Source organism: Delphinus delphis, chromosome 11, assembly GCF_949987515.2.
Source record: "Delphinus delphis chromosome 11, mDelDel1.2, whole genome shotgun sequence".
Classification (NCBI taxonomy): domain Eukaryota; kingdom Metazoa; phylum Chordata; class Mammalia; order Artiodactyla; family Delphinidae; genus Delphinus; species Delphinus delphis.
In genome coordinates, this window is record NC_082693.1 from 60,767,057 (window position 1) to 60,791,447 (window position 24,391).

Consider the following 24,391-nt stretch of genomic DNA (forward strand, 5'->3'; position numbering starts at 1 on the left):
GAGAGGCCACAACAGTGAGAGGCCCGCATACCACAAAACAAAACAAAACAAAACAAAACAAACATCATGCGAGATCAGGTTTTTATCAGAATCATAAGGAGGAAAGATTGTGTTTAATCAGAAATGTGATCTCTACCTCAATTTTAGTTCACATCTTACTACCCAAGGTGCTTCATCTGGAGCTCCCGCTTCAAATTTTCTCACCCACTATCAAATGAAAGATTTGTGGTCAACTGCATGATTAGTACTAAGAGGAGAAACATATCTAAAAATATCTATTCAAGCAGCTGACTGACATTGCCATTTGTCTGACTGATCTTGTAATCTACTGCAGTCTTTATGAAACAAACACACAAAGTGATGACAAACCCGTCTAAGGCCCTGGACCGCAATCGACCTATAACAACAACTTAAAAAGGGAAAGCTATTAACATACCTCTAACTCATCACCTACCTGGTTTCTAAAATTCTAAGTTGTGTCAAGTGCAAAGCTAAGAAACATCTTTCAGAGGAGAAATGTGATTCCAGTAGGAAGAAAAAATACACACATACTTCTACTGTGGCCTGGGACTTATTATTCACTAGAAGTTAATTAAAATGCATAATCCAAGGAATTCCCTGGTGGTCCAGTGGTTAGGATTCAGCGCTTTCACTGTAGAGGGCCGGGTTCTATCACTGGTTGGGGAACTAAGATTCCATAAGTTGTGTGGCATGACCAAATAAAATAAAATAAAATAAAATAATCATAAGTGAGATCCATCAACATTTCCAGTATGTGAGAAGTAAAGAAAATGGATACAAAATAAACAGAAGACAAAACCTCTGTCTGGTGAAGTACACAATATAATTGGAAGAACCAAATATACACATGTAACATGTATTATTATTACTTTTTTTTTTTTTTTTTTTTTTTTGCGGTACGCAGGCCTCTCACCGTTGTGGCCTCTCCCGTTGCGGAGCACAGGCTCCGGATGCACAGGCTCAGGGGCCATGGCTCACGGGCCCAGCTGCTCCGCGGCATGTGGGATCTTCCCAAACCCGGGCACGAACCCGTGTCCCCTGCATCGGCAGGCAGACTCTCAACCACTGCGCCACCAGGGAAGCCCTAACGTGTATTATTGATTTGACAAATAAAAATCAGTACATAATTGAATATGTGTTACATTTACCTTTTCTCCTATTATTTTTACTCTTAAGTGAGGCAAGGTGGTTTAAGAAAAATGAAAGCATGTGCGCACTGTTCTGAAACCAAAAACAATGTTCACTAACCCAGCACTTTTTACATGTAGTCAGAAACTAAATTAAATGCAATCTGTATCTAACAATTTTCTTCAATTCAACATGTTTCCATTAAGCACACACAATAGTTCTGGCAACTGTCATCAGAGTTCTTCAAATATTCATGCAAAAGATTGCTTTAGGCAATGCTGGGACATTTCTGTTTAAAAGAGACAGGAGAAGAAGGAAAAGAAATATATGATCTTAAAGTAATTAAAAAGTGTTACAATTTCATTTCCTGTCAAGTGTCAGATTTGCTAGTTAAACACTTGGCTTCTGATACACACTTCTGCTACTGCAGTCCCAATTTGCTGACCTTCTCAAAAATCATATAGATGGCGCTTCCCTGGTGGCGCAGTGGTTGGGAGTCCGCCTGCCAATGCAGGGGACACGGGTTCGTGCCCCGGTCCGGGAAGATCCCACATGCTGCGAAGCGGCTGGGCCCGTGAGCCATGGCCACTGAGCCTGCGCGTCCGGAGCCTGCGCTCCGCAACGGGAGAGGCCACAACGGTGAAAGGCCCATGTACCGCAAAAAAAAAAAAAATCATATAGATGTACCAATGGAATGTAGAATTGCTTACTGTCAATGATAGTGAGACAGAGGAAGAACCCCAACTGCTCATTACTTCCAGCCAGCTGAAAGTAGTTAACATCTTCCGTAATACAAACAATATCTGCCCTGGAAAATACCAAGCACATAGCCCCTGCTGATGGCAATATCTTTGAAAGCAGAAACTAACAAAAACAAATGAAAAACAAAAATCAACAACACATACACAAACACAAGCAGTGAGGGCAAGGGAGTAAATTATGCAAGGATGGACTTCCCTGGTGGCACAGTGGTTAAGAATCCGCCTGCCGTTCTATTTACAATAGCCAGGACATGGAAGCAACCTAACTGTCCATCGACAGATGAGTGGATAAAGAAGATGTGGCACATATATACAATGGAATATTACTCAGCCATAAAAAGAAATGAAATTGAGTTATTTGTAGTGAGGTGGAAGGACCTAGAGTCTGTCATACAGAGTGAAGTCAGAAAGAGAATAACAAATACCATATGCTAACACATATATATGGAATCTGAAAAAAAGAAAAAAAAGGTTCTGAAGAACCTAGGGGCAGGACAGGAATAAAGACACAGACGTAGAGGATGGACGTGGGGACACAAGGAGGGGGAAGGGTAAGCTGGGATGAAGTGAGAAAGTGGCATGGATATATATACACTACCAAATGTAAAATAGATAGCTAGTGGGAAGCAGCCACATAGCACAGGGAGATCAGCTCGGTGCTTGTGACCACCTAGAGGGGTGGGATAGGGAGGATGGGAGGGAGACACGAGAGGGAGGAGATATGGGGATATATGTATATGTATAGCTGATTCACTTTGATATAAAGCAGAAACTAACACAGCATTGTAAAGCAATTATATTCCAATAAAGGTGTTAAAAATAAATAAATAATAAAAGTGAAGATTAAAAAGAAAAAAAAAGAATCCGCCTACCAGTGCGGGGAACATGGGCTTGAGCCCTGGTCTGGGAAGATCCCACATGCCGAGGAGCAACTAAGCCCACGCACCACAACTACTGAGCCTACGCTCTAGATCCCGTGAGCCACAACTACTGAAGCCTGTGCACCTGGAGCCCGTGCTCCACAGCAAGAGAAGCCACTGCAATAAGAAGCCCGCGCCCCCCCAATGAAGAGTAGCCCCAGCTCGCCACAACTAGAGAAAGACCACGCGCAGCAACAAAGACTCAATGCAGCCAAAGAAAAAAAAAAAATTAAGCAAAGATTTTTTTTTCATTTTCAAAATGATGTTGGGTTGGGGGATTTATACTACCTCTAAAAATTATAAAAATAAAGTAAAAGAGTATGATATTGGAATACCACATATATATCAATGAAACAGAATAAGAAGTCCAGAAATGGATCACATGTACATGTTCAATTACTTTTCAACAAAGGTGCTGAGAAAATCCAAAGGAAAAATAAAAAATATTTTCAATAAAAACTAGATATTAAGTAAAAGGAAAAAACCTTGGCTCTTACATTAAACACAAAAATTAACTCAAAATGAAACATAGACTTAAATATAGAAACCAACACTATAAAACCTCTAGAATAAAACACAAGAGAAAATCTTCACAACTTTGGGGTAGGCAAAAATTTCTTAGGAGACCTAAAGCACAAACCATGAAAGAAAAAATTGATATGCTGAACTTCATAAAAATTAAAAGCTTCCCCTCTCCAAAAACAGTTAAGAAAATGAAAAGGCAAGGCACAGACTGGGAAAAAATATGCACAATACATGTAACTGACAAAGAACTAAGATCCTGACTATATAAAAAAGTCTTAAAAGTCAGTAAGAAGAAGAAAACACCAATTTTTAAATACACAAAAAATTTTAATTTACCAAAAAAAGATACAATGGCCAATAAACCTATGAAAAGGTGTTCAATACCACTGGTCACCAGTGAAATACAAATGAAATACTATAAGACACTACGACACAATAACTAGAATGGCTAAAAAATTTTAAACTGACAATATAAGTGTTGATGAGGATGGAGAGCAACTGGAACGCTCATATATTGTTGGTGGGAATGCAAAATGGTACAGCCACTCCTAGACAGTTACAGAGGAAAAATGGAAATATCTCCGCTCAAAGACCTATACATGGATTTTTCATAGCAGCCTTATTTTTAATAGCCAAAGTCTAGAAACAGGTCAAATTGTCTATCAACAGGTGAATGGTTAAACAAAATTGTGGTATGTTCCATTCTATACAACTGAACACAATCTAGCAATAAAAAGAAACAATTTTAAAGACATGCTGAGCAAAAGAAGTCAGACAAGAGCATATATTCTATGACTCCATTTATGTGAAATTCTAGAACAAACAAAAAATCTATAGTGGACAGAACCCAGATGAGTTATTGCCTGGGGGAGAGTGGGGAAGAAGAGACATTGGTGGGAGAGGGCAGAAGGGATTTGGCGGACTGATGAAAATGTGGTTGTTACATGGGTGTATACATTTGTCAAAATGCAGACTATATTCTTTAAATAGGTGTATTTTATTCTATGTAAATTATACCTGTATTTAAAAAAAATTTAAGTGCTGTTGGTGAGTTAAATTGTAGATAGCAGGAAAGGAAAGAAAGAAAGAAAGGCAGAATGACATTGTAAAAAGCTATATTTTTAAAAATCACAAAAAAAGTTCAAATTATGGCATAGCTAAAACTAGGAATATAACAGGGAATTTATTTAATTTCACCTGAAAAATGGGAATAACTCACAGGATAGCTATGAAAATTAAATGAGATAGATAACACTATACCTGGTACATCACAGAAACACAGCTCAGAATAGTTGAATCTGTATCTATCCATGTTAAGTGTTATGGTGAAACCAAGAAAATAAGTGATAGTTACATGGAGTAAAGAGTCTCTACACGAAATAATTTTAGATGCCAGTTTTCAAAGCAGAAAAGGAAGTGGATGAAAGGATGCAGGTGGAGGGAATGGTAATGTGCAAAAGAATGGAGGCGGAAAGGAGCAAGTTGCGTGTAGGAGATGGCAAAATTAGCATGCTTGTGGCAGCAAGTCCATATACGGGAGTAACAAAAAAACCAGGGTAATCTTCCCATCTGATGCAAATATCCATTTAAATTTTACAGTAGGACCCAGAATAGAAACTTCATCCACTTGATGCTATGATACAAAATAAATATATTCAACTATTTAAAATAGGATAAAAAAGACAAAGTTCTTTCAGTTGAGAAAATCTGAATACTTACAATCATCAGCTTCATTCTCTTGGAGGTTAGCCATAGTTCTTCCTCCAAAAGTAATTATTAAAATGTAATTATAGCTAAGCAACATATGGACTTGCTGTGTAGCTGTCATTGTGCTCCTGAAATTTTGAAAGCCTTCAGGTTTTCCAGAATCTGAACTCTGTAAGTGACTGTTATTTTGGAAAACAATACAAACAAATCTCCCCAAAGAACTACCAACTACAAGAATTATCTCACGGCATACAACTTAAAAGGTATCAGAATGCTATAATTATATTTTAAGAGGCCTAATGTGACCAAGATTAAGATTCTTGGGTATTTATAATTTTGAAGTATTTTTACACGTATACATTTTAAAGTGTTTAACAAAAGAATGCAGGGTTTGCATTCTTATGGCATTTAAACTAAAATATTTATTAAGATTTTACATATATGGCAGAATAACTCCTTTCTATATTTTATATATGTTAAAGTGTTTTTTCAGTGCTTTGTATCTGGAAATACACAGCCAAAATAGTAATAATTTGAGCTAATTTAGTTGCCAGAATGAGAGAAACGTTCAGAAATGCTGAATGAGAATGAGATGCACAATGAGAAATGTAATATTAAAGGGCAACAATGCTGACCTTTAAACAAAGTGCAGCAATGTAGCTATGGTGAGGACAACAAAGCTACAGGATTGAATCAACTGAAGTCTCTTACTGAGAAAGGATGTTATATAGTGACAGTCAGCTAACAAACAAGGTTTTATCTGCTCCACTTACATCAGAGCAATACCCAGTTAGAGGCCTTGGCCCAGAGTAGAACATATAGAGAATAAAGAATGACCTTATCTACCTTTGCTTTCCTGAGCCCATATGTTATACATCAAAGTAATAGCTGAAGTATCTATGAAGACATAAAAAAATTATTGGTACGTTATATCATTCAGAATCACAAATGTTTTTTTCCTTAAAAGTTACTTTTCATGATAATAGTATTTTATACTATAAAATACTTTTCAAAGCATTTCCTATATGTACACTAAAAAAGGAAGTTCCTATTTTAAGAAATATAAATTAGAAAACAAAGTTTTTAATAATAAGATTAGCAATAAAATATTAGTTAAAATCCACCACTGTTTTTTGTTTGTTTGTGTTTATTTATTTATTTTTTGGGTATATGCCCAGTAGTGGGATTGCTCGGCCATATGGTCGTTCTATTTTTAGTTTTTTTTGTTTGTGTTTATTATTGAAAAGCAGATTCTGGGAGGCTGACACTGTTAAAGATTGTTTATTGTTTTTAAAATGAGGATTGTGAAACTTTTAATTTTTTTTTAACATCTTTATTAGAGTATAATTGCTTTACAATGTTGTGTTAGTTTCTGCTGTATAACAAAGTGAATCAGCTATACGTATACATATATCCCCATATCCCCTCCCTCTTGCATCTCCCTCCCACCCTCCCTATCCCACCCCTCTAGGTGGTCACAAAGCACCGAGCTATGCGGCTGCTTCCCACTAGCTATCTAGTTTACATTTGGTAGTGTATATATGTCAATGCTACTCTCTCACTTCGTCCCAGCTTACTCTTCCCCTCCCCATGTCCTCAAGTCCATTCTCTACATCTGCGCCTTTATTCCTGTCCTGCCCCTAGGTTCTTCAGAACCCTTTTTTTTTTTTTAGATTCCATATATATGTGTTAGCATATGGTATTTGTTTTTCTCTTTCTGACTTACTTCACTTCGTACGACAGACTCTAGGTCCATCCACCTCACTACAAATAGTTCAATTTCATGTGAAACTTTTAATATCAAACACCTTCAACATAATTAAAGAGATGACAGGAAACATGAGAGCAGTCCTTTTAAGTATAGTTCAAAGGCTTTATCACAGTAAATAAACTTATTTTATTTAGAGGTGGGAAATTTGCCCATGGTGCATCTGCATTACTCAGATTAAAGCTACGAGGAAGTGGTTCAAAATTTAAAGGAATAAGAAAGTCTCTTGTGAGAAGCCCTAAGAGCTACTATTGGATAAGTGGAGGGGAAAAAAGTTATCCTGAATCTCTTGCTTAGAGTGTGAAGTATATTTGGGGCTATCCACATTAGAACCATACCACCCAGCAGCCAGGTATATAGAAAAAAGAATACATGTATCAATAAAAATAAACTAAAGCTCTTCCTGGGCAAGCCACTGTTGGAGTCATTCGTTTTCTCAAGTCTTCTTCTTTATACTTCTTTGTGTCTCTACCTTAATAAAATCCCATTTGGAAAAATATAGCTAAATTTTTAAAAAGAGTTTAAGCACAAAAATCAAATGAAAAGGGCAGAGAAATTCAAAATCTATAAAGGTGACAAGAAAATATTAGAAAAATACAAGCTAATGATTAGGAATAAGAAAAGAGGCCCTAAAAGTTTAATGGACAAAGAACACTATGGATAAAGAAAGATGAAAACAATTAAAAAAAATAATGAGGGCTTCCCCGATGGCTCAGTAGTTGAGAGTCCGCCTGCTGATGCAAGAGACACGGGTTCGTGCCTCGGTCCAGGAGGATCCCACATGCCGTGGAGCGGCTGGGCCCGTGAGCCATGGCCACTGGGCCTGCGCGACCGGAGCCTGTGCTCCGCAGCGGGAGAGGCCACAGCAGTGAGAGGCCCGCGTACCGCAAAAAAAAAAAAAAAAACGAAATGGAAATAAAATCATTAACCTGAGACACTGAAAGCAGGAAAATAAAAACCACCGTTTAAAAAACATAATACTAATAATAAGAACAGAGCAATGCTAATTCAAAAGCCAAACACCTTCACTCAGAGATTCTTCAAACTAAGACTGCTTTGCCTTCTCAAGTTTTTTGTGAAAATTTTACTTAGCGAATAATTGCAAAGTAGAAAGCTAAAGAACAGAAAGCACAGCTCCTGGCCTCATACCAATGGCTCCTATCCCTAATGACCTGGCTTTTCTAAGCCACTTATGTGAGATGACACAATTCCTTAAAGAATGCTGAGCAGTCCCAGTTGTCTTATCTCCCATGAACAATCGAAGGGTAAAACCAAAGACCCAACAGATCCACCCATATCCCACACCCTGCAAAAAAAGTGGTGTGAATTTGCAGTCAAAAATTTAATCAGCTCTCTAAGAAAGCGCTTCTTCTTTTTTTTTTTTTTAGGGGTCAGTGCTTATCCTAAAAGCAGCAGGTATGCCTACTAAGGACACGAGTTAATGACAGGAAATCATCTTTTTTTTTTTTTTTTGCGGTACGCTGGCCTCTCACTGCTGTGGCCTGTCCTGCTGCAGAGCACAGGCTCCGGACGCGCAGACCCAGCAGCCATGGCTCACGCACCCAGCCGCTCCGCGGCATGTGGGATCTTCCCAGACCGGGGCACGAACCCGTGTCCCCTGAATCGGCAACCACTGCGCCACCAGGGAAGCCCAGGAAATCATCTTTTTGAATCTAGTTTCTAACATGCTTTTTCCCCCCACTATTGTGTTTTTAATTTGGCAAGAACTTAACCCTTTAAGTATTCACAGGTGTGTTAAGATAATCACTTTCTATATAAAATTCCAGGAAATGTCTGCTCTTTGAAATCCTAGCATTCCTAAATAAACTTTAGAGCTATTAGAAATCTTCAAATCAGTAACTCACTATCTCTAAATTTTACAGATGAAGAAACTAAACACAGAGGGATTAAGTGACTTGCCCAAGATCATGGAGCAAAAAGAGACCAGAACCCAAGTTTCTTTAAGTCTCAGTTCAATGTTCAAAGAACAAAATATAAATTCAATGGGAGGAATTACTAGGATTCAGCCTTTTAGAAGTAATATGTATTGACTGGCGAAAAAGCTGCAAAACAGCATTACATTATAATCCCAGTTCTATTTTTCAAAAAATTATACATACACGTACATATATATATACAGAGAAAGAGAGAGAGAAAGGGAGAGAGGGTGGGCGGAGGGAGGGAGAAAGGGAAGAACATCTGGAAGAATAATACCAAATTGGTAATATGTAGACTATGTGGGACATAAAGCGGGGTCTAGTGGCAACAGAAACTAAGTTTATGAGTTTCTGTACTGTTGAATTTTACAGACCGCATATGTTGATGGAATAATCATGTTTTTGCTTTTTAAAAAATTTAAACAAAAATTTTTCACTGAGAAAATGCATCTCAAAATGATTTGTCTCCCCCTCCCCTTCCCCTCTCTTGTGTGTATGCACAATGTGTGTGTGCGCGCATGCGCACACACACACACACAACTTGAAAGATATTATTTTGTAATTGGGGTTGACCTTGAAATTATCTTAATTTGACTTCACATTAAATGTGGTCTTCCTTAAGAACAGCATAACATTAACACGTTAAAATAATTCTAACAAGTTGGGGTAATTAAAGAAATTAAAAGTTGGAATTTGAATTATAAAACGCATTTAAAGAATTTTCCTTTATACACCTGAAACTAACACAACATTGTAAATCAACTATACTTCAAGTTTTAAAAAATTTTTAATTAAAAAAAGTTTTCCTGGGCTCCCTAGTGGCGCAGTTGTTGAGAGTCTGCCTGCCGATGCAGGGGACACGGGTTTGTGCCCCGGTCCGGGAAGATCCCACATGCCGCGGAGCGGCTGGGCCCGTGAGCCATGGCCGCTGAGCCCGTGCGTCCGGCGTCTGTGCTCCGCAACGGGAGAGGCCACAACAGTGAGAGGCTCGCGTACCACAAAAAAAAAAAAAAAAAAAAAAAAAAAAAAAAAAAGTTTTCCTTTAAATACGTAATAGTAATAGAAAATGAATTAATACTTTTGTAATGAATAAGAGTATATATAATTTAAAAATTACTTTCATATAAATGCATACTGCTAAAGTGGTTTCAATCATGTTAAAAAAAAAAAAAAACCAGCATTCTTGGTAGGCTAAACATTCCTCCCATAAGTTTATTATTATACTACAGCATTCCTTGCAAAGTGGTAAAGACAATGATAAACTTGAGCTCAGTCCTCTATGTAGATTATGAGTTTCAAAATCAATAGGTCCAAACAATGAGAGTTTATCATACAGTTCTCAATGGAATCTTATGCTGGTTAGCTGCCCATCAAGGTTATTTAGCTTAATTCTCCCATATTTTGGAATTTTAAATATCTGTCCAAAGAGTAAGGGATGTCTTAAGTGAGTAAGTTGTATTTTCTTCACTCCTCTCTTCACCTCCTTCTCAACCGGTTGAAATCTGATGCCTACCTCTGCATTCCCACTACAGTTATTTACACAAAGACCCTTCATTGCCAAGTTTAATGCTTCCTTCACCAATGCCATTATGCAAAAATGCTCCTGATTTTCTATTTCCTCTAACCAATCCTTTTCTGATTCTTTCACTAGCTTGCCTCACTCTGTACAGGACTTGGACAGTAAGGTCTCTCAAGGTTTCATTCTATTAGAGCCTCTTCTCTTCCTCTCATTTTCAACTACCATCTTCATGCAGTTATTCCGTATTCATATCACCAACCTAGAACTTTCTCCTACACCAAAACCACATATCTAATGACCTGCAGTAGAGGTTCAAAAACTTTAGGAAGCATCAGAATCACCTGGAAGGCTTGTTCAAAAAGAGGTTTCTAAGCTCCACCCCCAAAGCTTCTGATTTAATAGGTCTCAGTAGAACCCAAGAATCTGCATTTCTAATAAGTTTCCAGGTGACACACTTTGAGACCCACAGGCCTGCAGGAATCTCCCTTGGATAAGCCATAGGTACCTTAATTTCAACACGACCTAATGAGTCTCCCAGGAACTACTCTGGTTCCCTCCAAACCATTCTTACACAGCACCTAGAGTGATCATTCTAAACTTGATCATTTCATGATCCTCTGTTTAAAATATTCTAATGGTTTCCAAGGCGCCTTAAGACAAAAATCAAAATCCTTAACAAGGTCTATCAAGGCTCGCATGACCTGGCCCTTGCCTACTGTACCACGTTATCACTCTTTTTTTTTTTTTAAACACTCCAGTCACAGGGGACTATTTCAATCAATTCCTAGCAAAAGCCAAGTTCCTTGCTGTGCCAGGATATTTAAACGAGATGTTCTGCCAGAAATATTCTTCTTTTTTCCCTCAGCTTAAGTCACCTTCCTTGGCTCCCCTCCCCACCCACTAGGTCAGCAAAATCTTCTATCACCCTCTATTTCCTCCTCTTAGCACTGTCCACAATGGTGATTACACAGTGAATTGTTCAATCAGTAGTTTACTGTCTGTTCCCCACCCTTCCCACACACAAACTCAAAGAAGTCGCATGTCTATCTAGTTCCCAATAAATTTTCTGCCCCTGCATAGTGACTTACCCTCAAATATCTGTTGAATTAAAGGTCTTGTAACATTAAATTATTTTGAAACCTCAAAAGGAAAAAGTATTATTAAAAAGGTACTAGAGGCATTTTTTAATATCCTTTAATACTCACAAATGAGGAAGCTTCATTAAACTCTACCATCTAGGAGTTTAAATTAAGAAAAATAATGCCTTCAAAAGATAAAATGAAATCTTCCTATCACAAGTTCTTCTTCAACAAGATATATAGGTATATTATTGCTTAGTATCTGTACCAGTAGAGTACAGCACTGATATACAAAACCATTCAGTAATATAAATATGTTTATAATGCAGCCTAGTATAATTTTTGCAAAAAAAGTTATTTTACATGTAAACCTGCATCAGAGAGTACACTCACGCTTAGCAACACAAGTGGTTTTAGTTCATGCTAGGAAATGGGATGGGGTAGCTGCCTGGAATTAAACCTAAATACAGATAACCACAAATTATGTAATAAATATGAATGTAACTGAGAAATTATTATGCAAACAAATGTTATATAGATTATCTGTTTTTTTTGTTATATAGACTCTGATCTCCTTTAAATGGAAAAAATATCTGCCACGTATAATTCATTCACCAACTCTTTCTCTGAAGCGCATGCTAATTCAGCATAGCACTGGCCTAAGTCGCAAACAGAGAACAAGTGTAACTATCTTAAGATGTAACTTTAACTAATATAGCAGAATTTATATCCCAATAAAGGTTATCTCCATTCAGAGTAGTCATTTTTAGAGACCATTTCAACTTGCCATCATACAAAACAATTCTCGAACTCCTCTAATCACTTTCTTAGCTACCATATAAATGACACAAGAATAATAGGTTTCATCCTTTTGGTCACTGATTATTTTTAACGAAAAATGACATTTCTCATTTTGATCCCTAATTTTAAGTATGAGACCCTGTTCAGAATCACTTCCCACTTTTCCCAAATATCAAATCCATTCTCAAGAGATGTTATTTGCCACCACAGAATATAGGTAAAAGAATGAGGCTGAAGGCACTAAAGAAATGCCAAAATAGTTTCAAAAGTGTTTCTGAAAAACAGTGACATTACTGAAATAAATTCAAGATAACTTTGAACACATCAATCATCTCTTAGACATATAAGTTTTAATATGCTTATTTAAAAGCTGGTCACACATTTCTACTTTGGGCACAACTCAAAGACAGGCCTGATCCCTGACTTCTGGTTTTCCTGAATAACAAATGATATAATGCAAAAGCACATTTACTATGAAGTACAGATTAAGAAACGGAACAAATTCTAACACTAAAATCTGGTGGTCTACTCTAACGACATGTCTTGAAAAGGTAGTACTGTATACCAAAAAGAACATGGCTACAGAATGACATAGGCCAAGGTTCAACTTCTTGCTTGGCCCTTTAGTACCTACATGACTGAGCGTGTTACTTGAACATGGAGTCTGTACAACATCAATAATTCTATCTGTAAAATGGGAAAAATACCATCTATTTCAGAGCTATTATAAGGACTATATTACATAATATATCATCTGATTGTAATTCTACCCCCTAGCATCATCAAGGAATCCTCAAAAGAACCTAACAGGCTATCTGTTCCAACTCTCCACTTTATTAAGACCCACAGAGACTAAGTGGTTTGCCAAGGTCACAAAGTTATTTAGCAGGAAAGACAATACTTCTGGCAGGCTTCTTATTTTCCCAGTGCGTCTGTTTACTAAATCAGTTGGTGTTTGTAATGCTAGGTTGCACAAGCCTGTGACATAGGGTCTCAAAGAGTGTTTCTGAGACAGTAAAATCAAGGTCTCTTAAGGACAGTATTTGGAAATATTTCCCTGTCAATCAAGTATTAATAATTTAGTCCTATATATTAAATGTCTCCCTTGGATTTTAAGTCTTTGTTTTTCAACTTAGATATTTTAAATTACAGCTAAAACTACCTCATTCTGAGTAAATTTTCACTATTTTCTTAAAAGGTTCTTTTCTAAGGAAAATATGAACCTAGTTTTAAATCAAGATACTAGAAAAAAGTGAATGTGTTTCTCATTAATTGTGGTAACTGGTTATAATCAACCAAGAGACTTACCCCAGTTTCCTACAAGTAAATTCATACCCATACTTAAGGTGATGGCTCTTTATTAAGGATCAAAGCTTGAAATGCAAGATCTAAAGTTAATTCAAGATAATCTCAAGGAATTTTATTACCGATTTTCTTATTCAATCCCAAAAGCAATTTCTTCATATTTTGATACAGCTAAGGATGGCTTTTTATCTTGGGCATGAAAGAAAAATGAGTGTCTGAGTGCCTAACTCTGGCCTAGATGCTTCTGGGTTTTGAATCCAAGGTATAAGTTACCACAACCAAAGTACTGATCATCTTTAATTTATCATGTAAGTAACCAAGACACATAATTACACTTCCACATGCCAATTCAAAAAGGATCTATGAGAACCAACACAATTTTTAATACTTCAATTAAAAATGACTACCAAAAACGAGAAACTATGGAAATAACTCATATTCAAAGACTGTTCCTAAAAGAAAACTGATCAATATGGTGACAATGAAAAAATTCTTGGAGAATCCAAAAAAAAGCATATATTTGCTGAATTTAATTAAAATCATTATTCGTCTCATAGCCACAAAATGTATCACTGGTTAATTTCAACTGGTAAGTTTGAAGAGGCTAATTACTACTACTGTAAATTAAGAAGAAGCCCCAAAATAACCAAATAAGACCTTGCTAGTTAAAACACTAAATATGTTAAGCAATCAACCTCTTAAAATGAGTCACTGTTTTCACAGAGGAATTTTTCCTCAGTAATGACAGAGTATTGTTTTTTTAAATTCCTACACTCTAATCATAAATTCCTGGGAAAATAAAGACATAAAAACCATAATTTCCCAAGTAATCAAACCTTTGAAAAACAGTCACAGTACTATCCATATGATGCTGAAGGTTCTATTCTAAAATTTCAGGAAAAGTGAGAAAAAGTACCAAAACTATAAACCTAAGAGAAGCAATAAAGGATACCGTAATGAGGCAGACAAAAAGGATAGTAATTATGACAGGTATCTAAAAGGAAAAATGCTTAGAATACATGAAAAAGGTAAAGCAAAAGACATATAACCATGATCTAATCAAACCTGTGGATTGTAAAACTAAGAGTTCCACAGAATAGGAGAAAGTTCACAAAATAATCAGTAAATAGACATCAATGTTAGGGAATATTTACACCTTTGACTTCCCCTACAGTGGGCAAATAAAGAAACTACACAAGAGCCAGTTTCTTTTCTAAGCTACTTTAAATTTCAAATAAGCATGTACTATGTAGGTTCCACAGTATCTTACATAATCAGGCCAAATCTAGGGGTTTAAGCCTTCCAAATCACAGCCCTTCTGACAGGATCTCAACTTCTAAGTAGTCAGCATTTAAAAAATCTGGATTACATAAATTTCTGATTGCAAGAGAATTATAACTCCAATCATAAAAGACACACTTCCCAGCAGTCAAAACCATAGCTGTAGAAGAAAGAGCTACAAAGTCTAATGAGAGAAGGCCTGAACAAGATTAACAGAGAAATGCAGCAATATCATGGAAGAGAGGGAAGTAAACAGACAAATTTAAATTTATTTGCCCAGGATAAATTATAATCAATCAATTTTCCTAAAGATTCAGGAAAGGAGACTGGGAAATAAAAAAGAGAATAAGGTATAAAAAATTTAGAACAGTGCTGGGAAATTTTTTTGAGTATAAAATGAGAGGAGGAGATGAAAATTACAGCCTTCATGAACCAGCTAGGCGATCTAAGCTCAACATTTAAAGTACCAAAGATAACTAGGTAGAAGAGACAGAAAAGTTATAGGGAAAAAGATCAATAACTAAGGAACCAAAGCAGATATCACAATTAAGGCAGAGAAGTAAATGAAAAAGAATAACACCTCACCTGCCTGGACACAGTTGAGAAACAGAAAATAAGTAATGAATAATCAAAATGCGACAAGAGTCATGGGCTTACAGTTGACATGCCATTCTCTGGAGAAAAGTCACTATTTTACGCACAATCCTAAATGGTCTCATTCAGTTTCCAAGGAACAAACTAGAAATGGCAAGAGAATCATAATGACATGTACAAGTTGGGGCAGATGACAACAGAAGAGGAAACAGAAAAACTAAGAAGCAAATAAGAATTCAAAAGCATACAAATTTTAGGACCGACTGGCATAAAGATACAAAATACCTATACAAATCAATAGTGAAGTAATATCACTGTATTTCAACACAGTATCATGATCACAATTTTTATGATCATTGCATTAACAAAAAAAAATAGGAAAGATCTCCAATAAAAGATGATGGACTGAATACAAATTTTCCCTCCAGTTACTTCAGATCTCCCATTGAAACAAAAAAAATTCATACAGAAAAAAAATAAAACCATAAGAGCAAAGAAATTAAAAGTGGGGATGGGGTAACATAGGGGTGGGGGAATGGGAGGTACAAACTACTGGGTGTAAGATAGGCTCAAGGATGTACTGTACAACACGGGGAATACAGCCAATATTTTGTAATAACTGTAAATGGAAAGTAACCTTTATATAATAAATTAAAAATTAAAATTTTTAATTATAATAAAATAAAAAATTAAAATTATAATAAAATAAAAAATTAAATTAAAAATAAGACACACACAAAAAGTGGGGACAGAGTAGAGAGAGAAGTCCATAAATTTCTGAAAGATGAAAGTAGATGTGAAATTGATTGATATCACAAGCAGAGAGAGCCACAGCCTCATCATACCCTTTAAGAGTGATGCAAAAGGTTGGGAACCAATACATCTGACAGAACCCCCAGAGAAGCATGATTGCAAAGGGTTCAGCAAAGGGTGGGAATAATAGTGGGGCTAAAAATAGGAGAATTATATATTACCTGACTGACTTTATAAGGGACTACATTTTCCATCCCCCATCTCCAAGCAGCACCTAAACAACTGACATTTACTCCCTGGCAAAAGCACAGTCAGCTTTTCTCTAAAGAAAGTGAATAACTGTCTAGGGGATGCTGGCACAGAGTAATAAACCCTTTTTATCTGGCATTTAGAGGGCCCACAGCCTGGAAGCTGGCTCCCCTCCCTCTTACCCTAAAATGCTTGTCAATATATAGGCCCCACCCTATACTGTTCTGCCCTAAAGTGCTGTGCCCAGAATTCCTACTCAAAAAAAAAAAAAAAAAAAAAACACCTAATAGGGAAAACAGTCCAAGGAACAGGGTGAGAGGGGAACACCCAGACCAGGAAGCTGGTCCTTCTTTCTGAAACATGAAGAGACAACCAATCCAGGCATATAAGGAAAACTAAGTACGGGAAAAAAAAAGATTACAAACATAAAAGCTGGCCAGACGGGAAAAGGAAATAATTGAGGAAACACAAAATACCTTTTAAAAATCTACTTTGCACTTTCTGAGACTAAAGAGAGTACTACAACATAAAACAAGAAAAGAATGGCAGAAAAAGAGAACAAGAAAATTCAGGGATTACCCTCCCCTCAACAAATCAGCCAAAAAACTAGGGAAAAAAAATCCCCTGAACACAGAGCAAAGAGAATCACAAAATATGAAAGTAAAAATGAGATGAGGACCAGTCCAAGACAGAAAACATCTGCCTACTGAAGAACAAACAAGCAAACAAGAAAATGAAGGGAAGAAAATATCAAAGACAGGAGAGAATTTCTTAGAGCTGAAGAATCTGATTCAAATAATAAAGGCAACTGAGTGCCTAAAACAAATATAAACAAAACAAAACAACATGTACAGCTCATTATGAGTTTGCAGCAGAAAGATAAAACAGAGATGATCCTAAAAGTTTTCAGACAGAATAAAGAACAAATCACTTTAAAAGGGTAGTGAATTAGATGACACCTGATTTCGAATCAGCATCCCTGGCACTGAAAGACAACTAAGCAATGCTTTCAGAGTCCCAAAGGAAAATTATTTGCAGCCTACAATACTGTGCCCAAACTATCAGTCAAATATGAGAACAGAATGAAAATATTTTTATCCATAGAATAATTCAGAAAACTTGCCTCTCAAACACACTTTTTTTGGAAGTTGTACTCCAAAAAAAAGATCAAATAAATTTAGTAAAAAAGGAAGATCTATAATAGAATGGACCCAATTCAAGAGGACAGTGAAAAGAAGTTCCAGAAAGAGACCTAAAAGGCAACTAGTCCAAATTGAAGCAGAATTACAATTACGCCAGATAAATAGGGGACACAATACAACAGGTAGTATGATAAAGAGTTGGTAGAGACTATGATAAAGGCAAACAATACCAGAAAAGGGGGCAATTAGAAACACCAAGAAAATAGGAAGTCATGTCCATTGTTTTTAATTCAATGGCTAGATTTTGAGCAACTGATAAAATAAAATAAAATACACTGGACCTTGATGGTATCAAGGTATTTTTCTTCAAGTGGCCCAAGGGCTGCTTAATAGGATCTGTAGCAAAGAAATCATAATCTGAGCATACTACCTGGCCTAGGATTAAATGATATTTACATAGTCATAGTATCGAAACCATATCTTGGGTTTTGTCATTTAGTGATGGACATATGGATGTGACAGCTGGGGTTGGGGCGGGGGGATGGGGGAAATGTGTTTATCTAGGCAAGAAGAAGTATAGCTACCAGTCTAGAAAGAAAAGGAAAGAAGAAAGAAAAAGCAGAAAATGCAGACAATGTCTAAACTGATAAATTAGCAGAAGTGTAGATCGACATTCAATAGAAACTAGTATGTTTTATAAAAGCAGCATAGCTTCCTTTGCTACACATTCGTAAACCAACCTCCCCCATGAACTCCACCCATCTCCTAAGGGGAGAAAACGTCCATTAATTAAAGGTAAGTTTCTTTCAGTTTAAAATAATTTCTTTCAGGTTAACTCTGTTTTTAAGGCAGCAGTTCTCTGCTGGGGGTGATTTGCCCCCCAAGGGACATTTGGCAATGTCTAGAGACATATTTGGTTGTACTTTAGTGGAGGTGCTACTGGCATCTAACAGGTAGAGGACAGGGATGCTGCTCTACAGTCTACAATACATGGGACAGCCCTCACCACAACAAAGAGTTATCCAGGCCAAAATGTCAATAAAGCCAAGTTGGAGAAACCCTGCTTTACCGGAACTCTTCAGACTTTTACAGAAAAACGTTTATAGTTTCTGTTCCTTATTCTTATCATGGTATCTGGATGTAGAGGGAAGCTTTCATGGGCACAGGGAATGTTACGGGTGGTCTGAACGTGGACCCATGTGCCCTCTGGGTCCTCACGGGCCTCTGAGGTTTGATAAGAGTCGTAATGGCATATACTGATGAGGATGCTGCAGCAGCATCCAGTGACCTCCTAACCTGGCCCCTCAGCTCCTGTTGCTATGGATATTCTTAGGGCCTCAACTACCTCTTCTAAGCAGCCCATGCTTGGGTTAAGGCCATACTAGCTGCTTAACAAATAAACATCAGTGACTTCACACAACTAAAATGTCTCCTTAAAATTATACACTCCGTCGTGAGTGCTCCTGTTTGGTGCACAGCTTTCTTTCACATGGTAATCTGAGGGACTAGAGATCTTCCCAATCTTATTATCACACCTGAAGAGGCCCAGCCTCTGCATCTGGCCCTTGGATTGGAGAAGAGAAGGTGGAGAAACACAGCTGCTTTTCTCCCACCTCAGTTCAGAAGGGACAGTGCATCACTTCCATTCACACTCCCCTGGTGAAAAGTCGTCTTCTGGTCCCACCTAGATGCAGGGAAGGAGGATGGGGATAGAGGAGAGAATGACTGAGAAACGTGTTCCTGTCTGGGCAGCCACCTCCCAGTGTTAACTGAACTAAGGCAAGAGAGAGAACAAATTCTGGTGGGCATTGAGCTGAATCTGCCACAGCCGCCCTCTCCACAATGTCTATAACATGGTCTTCCCCTCACAACAGTACCCTCATGACAGGCTTGCTAGCTCTCACTCTGTTAACTTCTAGTTCCTTCACTAGGATTATGTGAGAACTTCCAGATCTCTTTCATACCACATAAGAACAGGAAAATCACAGGGTGCATCTCTGGGCCTTGCTTTGCCTAAACACACCATATTCTTCTCCTGAAGCCATCTCATGTCAGCATAGGGCCAGTATAGTGCAATAAGCTAGTTAAGTGGCTGTGCAGGTTCTGAACGTAAGCAGCCTGGCTCCAGAGCCTGTGCTAGTCTGCCTCCCTAGATTTCTAAAATAATAGGTAGTTAAGAGAGTCCTTCCCTGATCATCAGTGAATATTTATAAAGCATCCACATCTTGCGAAAGAGCCTAGGGAACTATTACAAACTCCCCACTCTGATACACAGCACTGTTTTTCTTTACCTCTGGATCGCTGATCTTAAATGTTATTATAGTCAAAACAACAGGCAAAATTATACAGTAAGCAAAACTTGTCTTCAGAAGTCCCTCACCCTACTCTCTACTTGAACAATGTACCTGTGCCTTCATGTCCAAGGAATCCCACCTCATTATTCTTACCCAATAATAGTGTTACTTAGACTGAACTGCTGTCTCCCCAAATCTACCATACTCTGACCCCATTAAAAAGTACTTACACAGGACTTCCCTGGTGGTCCAGTGGTTAAGAATCTGCCTTCCAATGCAGGGGACGCAGGTTTGATCCCTGGTTGGGGAGCTAAAATCCCACATTTCGGGGCAACTAAGCCCCTGCGCCGCAACTACTGAGCCGGTGCACTCTGGAAACTGCGTGCCACAACTAGAGAGAAGCCCGTGCGCCGCAACTAAGACCCGACGCAGCCAAATTAAATTAACTAAAATTTTTTTTAATTTTGGAAAAAAAAAAGTACTTAAACAGACTGTAATTTTCACAGGGGCCTGAGCCTTCTTTGTAAGAAGCTATGTAATCTGATAAACTACTACTGCTAATAGTGGCATCGGGCAGCCAAAAAACAAGTTACTTTAATGGTGGACATTTCAAAAGGATAGCTTTTAATTACACAGATTAGTGTCCCTCAAATATCACTCATAAAAATCATCCATACCAATTCTGCGCATCAGTTTTACTCTTTAAAAAAAAAGCATGAATTTTAAAAATTGTAACAAGTCACCTTAAAATACTGTATCTACTGTACTATATGTCCTTATAGTTCCAGTTTAGTCTGGAATTTCCTAGTGAGAAAATGGCAACTGAATGAACAATAAAGAATTATTTGCTTTACTCCAAGTAAAACATAGGATGTCAGTCAAAACACATGAAATGAAAAAAACTGAGGCCATCTTATTACAAACTGTATTTTCATCAAATCATAAAGTCAAGATAGACTGAGAAAGATCATAAAGGTCAAGACCTGTCACAAGGGGCAACTGCAAATAAACTATACAAGGCATTATAATGTGACAGTCAAAAGGACAGGTTCTGATGTCAAAGGTCAGGTTAAACCTCAAATTCAAATCCTTTTGATAAGCTCCACCACCTGCTGCTTAGCCTCCCTGTGACTCAGGTTTAGCTCAAATCCTGGCTCTGCGGCCTACTACTTAATCTCTCAGTGCTTGAGGTTTAAAAAAGGACAAGAAAATAGTCTGATCTGGGGGGGGGTCACTGTCAAGTATATATGTCAAGTACCTGATACATAGTTAGCAGTCAACACGTATAAGCTATTATTATTATTATGACCAACCACTCCTACTAGGACACCTTCAGGAACTATCAATCTCCCTCTGAATCTATCATGTTTTTAACAACCCTGAATCAAACAGTTTCTCCTTTTTATCTGAAAAGAGTCTTGAAGCTCAAAAAACATTTCCTCTTTTTTTTTCAGGCCTTTGTGAATATGGAAGGTGGTGGGTAACTAGCTTATCGTTTGAAGATTCAAGACTCTTTTTTAGTCTTTTTATAGTACAATTCCCTCCCAAATGTTACACAAAGGATAGCCTGCTCCATGGATTTAAACACTGCAAAGAGTTCACAAAGTATAATGAAATTTTGAGATTCATAAAAGGACAAACAGCTACTGGAGCAAAAAGCTTAGATAGGTTGATGCAAAAGTCTATTAGCCTGCTCACAAAATATTGAATTCTAACGTAAAGCACAGCGGATAGAGATTCCTCATGGTTTACAGTCACTCAGACCACTAAAAACATATAAAGGATATTTTTGGTAACTTTTTCCTTAATAGTAGGAAAATGCTCTGTTTTTTCCACAACAATGAATACACAGATTGCATGATAGGCAAGGGCAATTTCTTCAAAAGCAAATTCTGTAGAGAACAAAGCCTAAAGGCTCAGATTTTTCAGTAACACATATCCCTTAAAGCTTTACATATTCGAGGTATCTACCATTCCTCGCGGTTTATAACATGAAGAAGTAACACAATTAAGCCTCATTTATATCAGAAAGCATTATGCCTGACTGAAAGAAAACTAAGCATCTAGAATTTTGATACTGATAAATTTAAAGGTTAACACCATAGATCAATGCAAAGGTCAAGTAGATTTAGAGTTCGTGATAAATTCACCAAAATATTTTTAAAGATCTAAAGACAAAAAAAGTTTTTAAATAATTTGATGTTTGATTTCTCCTATGTGTTAATATTGAAATATGCACTTTCATATACATTATGTAATCTCATTCCCCCAACAACCTTGTGGGATAAGGATTATCCTCCTCCTTTTACAAATGAGAAAACTAAGGCCCAGTGATTTGCCTAAGGACACCTGCTTGTATAAAATGCAACCAGAAATCCAATTCAAATTTTCTAACCCCCAGATCAATGCTCTTGCTTTCACTGTACCATTGTCTCTTCCAAAACTCAACTACTCTAAATTTTAGCTCTTATAAAGTGTGCCAATCTTTTTATCTGGGAGAGGTAACAGTTATGAGGGAAGAAGAAAAATTCTTCAGAATGTTACCAAAAAAGACTCACTGTGTTTAATCTGACATGACTACCCAGTCCAATTTAAATGCTTTGGTTCATGCTGTCTACCCCTCTTAGAACACCTGCTTATCATCAGATATACAGCTTTCAGAAGACTTAAATGAAGAATCACCTCCTCCAAGAAAGTTCCCCAGATTAAATGACCTGCTTCCCTCCTGCCAAGCCAACATCATTTCTTTGTCACCTCACTGCTTGTATCTAATTTGAACTACATTATCACATACTCCTCTTTGTTCTCCAGTTGTACATCTGGAACTACATTTTTTTATTCGATGACTATTAAGCATTTGGAAAGTCAATGGTCCTTGCTATCATGGAGAGCTTACATTGTTTCCAATTTTAATAAAAGTAAGAATAACATAGGGTAGAAGAATTTGATGTTTCAGAACAAGAACTCCTTTCCTACAAGGTCTCTGAAGAAAGCTCTCCTTGCAAACTTGATAACATTTTTCAGGGAGGAAAAATCCCTTCTATCATGTGTTCTGGATGAGACCTTCAACTTCATGCCTTTGAGAGGATATATGAGAGGGTGGGGACCAAGGTGGAAGGAAGATCTAAAATCTTTCAGGGATTTCCTGAAAGAAAATATTGACATGAAATCTTCACACATTAGTCCAGATATCTCTCCCTGTGTCCTAACCACAAGGAAACTATACTTCAATCTCCTTGCACGCAGGCACCTTCATTAATGAAGTATGTACAGACTTTTTAATTCAAGTTGTATTTATGTATTATTTGTAGGTCATATTCATAAGAATAAGATAGCACCTATGTCTTCTACTTTTAAATCCCCCAATGCTCCAAAATCATCGCTATAAATGTGTTCAGCTTTCGATAACATAGATATTAAAATATAAAACTTCAAGTATTATTAGGATAAGGATTTTCCAAAATAATATTAGAAAACTACATCTAAGTATCAATTCTTTATTTTGTCATTCATGCTTCAATTCAAGTAACATGCTCTTGAAGGATTATTTGTAAACCAAGTTTAAATGTACTAAGAGCTCTCACTAGTTAAATTATGCAATTAGTCCTTTAAAAAGAAAGACCTTTTTATAATGCAAATTTTGTTAATTTTACCACTTTTTTCTTAAATCAAAACTAAAACATAATTTCATTATAAACAGTACATGTACTTACTCCAAAGTATATTTTAAGGCTTTTCAATTCAAAAGAAACCTAAAAACTAGGTATTGCCAAATTTATAGGTGCCATAAATGTTTTGTAAGAAACATATTTGATTGCCTCTAAAATGTAATAATATTCTAACTGAAATAATTGTAGCAGCACCTTTTCATAGATCACAGCTACAACAAATATTATGATTCAATGAAAGAGAAATAAACCATGACCATTTTTAATTAAACAGGCACTTCTAAGCACCTGTGTACAATGTATTGTAGCTCAAATGGTTCAGATGGAATTTGACCACAACAACTTAAGCTCCATAATTAAAGACCTAAAAGGTAGTTCTTATGTTTCATCTATTCCCTTTCCCATTACTTTAAACAGGCATATGGTAGTCATTCTATACATAATTACTATCAATAAAGGGGTAACAAATATTTGAAATTCTCTGTACTTTTAATAGAGGACAAATTGCATGCCTTTACTCTTCCTTCCCCAACCTGTTTCATAAAACTAGCATGATCTTAATAATTTCACTGCAAAACAGGTTCTATCTAGCAAGCACAGAAATTGATCCTAGTCTCTCAGCATGATCAAGTTTAGATGACACTTGATGGGACGGAAGGAGGAAACCTAACAAGCATTCCACCCATGTTCCTCCACAATCCTTGGAATCCTAAGGGAGGGACTAAAAAAAACCAAAAAACACCTTTTAAATGACTATTTGAAAAGACCTAAAGTGGCACTAATTTGAGGTTAACTTTCAGGGGAAGTTAATTAAAAACGAATAACCCTACCATACACAGTGCATTCTAATACTACTTAGAAGTCATTTACGTCTTCCAGCATCAGAAAGGCAAAAACTTCATTAAATTATTTAAAGTAAACATGCATATATCATCAGTT

The 24,391-nt window shown here is 36.9% G+C and overlaps 1 protein-coding gene across 1 annotated transcript in view; it reads right to left on the reverse strand.

Annotated features, from left to right (window-relative positions):
* Positions 1–24,391, reverse strand: part of OSBPL8 (oxysterol binding protein like 8) — a 193,744-nt gene that overhangs the window by 168,144 nt on the left and 1,209 nt on the right. The window lies entirely within an intron of this gene.